The sequence below is a fragment of the Triticum aestivum genome, chromosome 1A, assembly GCF_018294505.1.
Source record: "Triticum aestivum cultivar Chinese Spring chromosome 1A, IWGSC CS RefSeq v2.1, whole genome shotgun sequence".
Taxonomy (NCBI): Eukaryota; Viridiplantae; Streptophyta; class Magnoliopsida; order Poales; family Poaceae; genus Triticum; species Triticum aestivum.
In genome coordinates this window covers 594,054,575-594,058,408 of record NC_057794.1, presented here as the reverse complement: position 1 = coordinate 594,058,408, position 3,834 = coordinate 594,054,575, and the positions used below count along the sequence as shown (strand labels likewise).

At 43.6% G+C, this 3,834-nt stretch overlaps 1 pseudogene; it reads left to right on the top strand.

Annotated features, from left to right (window-relative positions):
- The first annotated feature begins 541 nt into the window (after positions 1–541).
- Positions 542–3,411, top strand: LOC123059875 (receptor-like protein EIX1; annotated as a pseudogene).
- Positions 3,412–3,834: the final 423 nt, after the last annotated feature.

Below are 3,834 nucleotides of genomic sequence, written 5' to 3'. Positions count from 1 at the left end.
CCCGGCGCCCCCGGGCGCCCCCGGGCGCCCCCAGCGCGCCGGGTTCGGCCTGGGTCTGCCGACGCTGTTTTCGGCACAGGCCAGCGAAAATTAGGCTTCTAGAGGCACGACTGGACCGTTTTTTCGGCGCCGGCGCGAAAAAATCATCTGGAAAGACCTTTCTAAGAAAGCGGCTGGAGATGCTCTAAGCATGGAGGATTGTTCATAGATGTGAGCGTTCAACCCGTACGTATTGGGAATCTGATTCGCTTCGTGTGAACTATGCCGTGGAGTAGCATATTCCATATTCCAAACACTGCTACAGTAGCGTTGCTGTTCGTACAGGATTGCCATCATAACACGGTGAAATAAAGCAAACAGACCACACGCCGACACACACTAGTGCTGCAACTTTGTGGACGGGTCTAGTTGACGAGAGACGACCCGACCCGACCCAACGTTTGTTCTCACTTGTGCTCCCCTTAAACAAGTCCAGGACAACGCCATGGCTGTTGTCTAAGGAAGTACTTATCAGCTTCATTAGCCCAAGACAACGAACGCCATGGCTGCACCGAACAAGGTACTCTTCCTAATCATCATCCTAGCTACAGCCTCCTCTAGCGTGAGTAGTGTAACATTCAACCGGAGCTGCATCCCGGCCGAGAGGGCTGCGCTGCTCTCCTTCAAGGCTGGCATCACAGGCGACCCGGACAATCGCCTCGTCTCATGGCAGCAAGGTGCGCGCGACTGCTGCCGGTGGAGCGGCGTCACCTGCAACAGCCGGACAGGCCACGTCGTGAAGCTCCACCTCCGCAACGAGTATCTATTTCCATTTCCAGAAGAGGATTATATATCTGGTGCCATCGACCCTGAAGACCACTCGCTTCGCGGGCAGGTATCTTCTTCATTGCTTGGTCTCTCACATCTCAAGCATCTAGACCTAAGTGGAAATATTGTCCTCGGAGCTGGAATGGCTATGCCGGGATTTCTGGGCTCTCTTCAGAGTTTGACTTATCTCAACCTCTCCTAAATGGGTTTTCATGGTAGAGTGCCTCCTCAGGTAGGCAACCTCTCTAAACTGGTACATCTGGACATGAGAAACTATTACAATTATCATGCTTTATACTCGGACGATATATCTTGGTTATTATATCTCCGATGGCTACAACATCTTACCATGAGCTTCATCGACCTCAGCGGAGTCATTGACTGGGTCCATGTGGTCAATGCACTTCCCAATTTGGTTGCACTGATTCTCAATGATTGTTGGCTTAATGGGAGTAATGTTCCGTCATCATCTGTGCAACACAACCTTACAGTTCTTGAGGAGCTTGACCTCTCTTTTAACTGGTTCTGCAGTCCGGCTGTACCCAACTGGTTCTGGGATGTAAATAGCCTCAAGAGCCTTAACCTAGAGGCTAATGAACTATCATGCCCGTTTCCTAACAAGCTGGGAAACTTGACCTTGTTAGAGACACTTAACATTGGGATTGAACAACATCCAAGGGATGATACCTGGAACAATGCAAAATATGTGTAATCTAAGGTCTCTAGATCTCAGCACCAACAACATCGACATGGACATAAGAGAGGTAATAGACATAATACCCAACTGTTCTTGGAAGAATTTGCAAGAGCTGAATTTGAGATATGCCAACATCACTGGCACGACATTACAATTTGTGTCAAACCTAACTAGCTTAACCATGCTTGATGTCAGTGACAACCAGTTGAGAGGTTCAGTGCATGTTGAGATTGGCATGCTTACAAATTTGACTGACTTGTACCTTGGAAACAACAACTTGAGTGGTGTGATATCAGAAGATCATTTTGCTAGTTTGATTAATTTACAGGCCATTGACTTATCTCAGAATAATTTGGAACTCATTATTGATTCTCATTGGGTGCCTCCGTTCAGCTTGGATGTGGCATCATTTTCATCTTGTCATTTGGGTCCCCAATTTCCTGAATGGCTTCGATGGCAGAAGAGTATCCGTATCCTTGATATTTCAAACAATGGCCTAGTTGGTCGGATCCCAGATTGGTTTTGGACTACCTTTTCTGAAGCTCGGCATTTGGACATCTCCATGAACCAACTTAGTGGTGACTTACCACTCAATCTGGAGTTCATGTCAATGATTACACTTTCAATGCGGTCAAATCTACTGACTGGTTTGATACCCAAGTTACCAACAACAATTGTGGTACTAGACATATCCATGAACTCTTTAAATGGGTTTGTGTCAGATTTCCGAGCTCCACGACTGCAGGTTGCAGTTCTGTTTTCCAATTTAATATCCGGGGCTATTCCAACATCAATTTGTCAAATGCAAAAATTGCGGGTCTTAGATCTTTCAAACAATCTACTTTCAAAGGAACTTCCCGATTGTGGCCGGAAAGAGCTGAGGCAACGTAACCCATCTAGCAGCAACTATTCTAGAGTCAAGTCAATGAGTTCCTTCAGTTTGAAAATCACTACTCTTCTCCTAAGCAACAACAGTCTTTCAAGCAGATTTCCTTTGTTCCTACAACAATGTCCAAGTCTTATTTTCCTTGACCTAACTCAAAACCTATTCAACGGAGAGTTACCTGGATGGATTAGCAAAGTCATGCCTGGTTTGGTTATTCTACGGTTAAGATCGAACAACTTTTCTGGTCACATTCCGATTGAAGTAATGGAACTCCATGATGTTCGTATTCTGGATCTATCCAATAATAACTTTTCTGGGGCCATACCACAATATGTAAAAAACTTGAAAGCTTTGACTGGCAATGCTACTGCTAATCATTCAATAGCTTATGATATTTTCTTTGAAGGATACAGTGACAAGTATCTGTCAAGTGGTATGGGAATGTCTAATGATAGCTTTTTTGTGGTGACAAAAGGGCAAGTGCTTAAGTATGGGAAGAATATTTTATATTTGATGAGCATTGATTTGTCTTGCAACAGTTTGATCGGAGAAATCCCAGAGGAACTAAGCTCCCTTGGTGGTCTCATAAGTTTGATCTTTGAATCTATCATCAAACTTGTTGAGTGGAAATATCCCATATAAGATTGGCAACCTTCAATCGCTGGAGTCTCTTGACCTGTCAAAGAACAAACTTGGTGGTGAAATTCCTCGGGGATTATCAGATTTGACATACCTGAGCTATTTAAACTTGTCATACAATAATCTGTCTGGAAGAATACCCTCGGGGCATCAACTCGACACCCTCAATACAGATGATCCAACCTCTATGTACATTGGAAATCCTGGTCTTTGTGGACATCCAGTTCCAATGCAATGTCCGCCTAGAGGTCCACCAACCAACGGAGATCCAACAAAGTTGTGTGAAGATGGCTTGTCTAAAATGGATTTCCTTCTTGGATCAATTATTGGCTTTGTGGCGGGCGCTTGGATGGTGTTTTTTGGACTTCTCTTCATGGTGTAATATTATTTAGAACTACTTGGATTTCTTATGCCACGTAATGTGGCAAGGTCCCATTGCTTGCTTAGATGGTTATTTCGGATTTTGCTGAAGTACGTTATTATTACCTTTTGGCAAAATGTATTTCCATGCATGAGCAACTTGTTAGGTACTCCCTCTGCTAAGAATAAAAGCGTTTAGATCACTGAAATATAACAGCATTTAGATCACTAAAGTAGTGATCTAAACACTCTTATATTTCTTTAGGGAGGAAGTAGAATTCAATGAAAACAAAACTTGTATGAATGTTTTCTAAATGTCACTTTTGTATTGGTGATCATCAATGATAAGTGGCAAAATAGTTATCAACTACTCCCTCTGTCCCATAATATAAGAACGTTTTCCAAACTATGTTAGCTTGAAAAACGTTCTTATATTATGGGACAG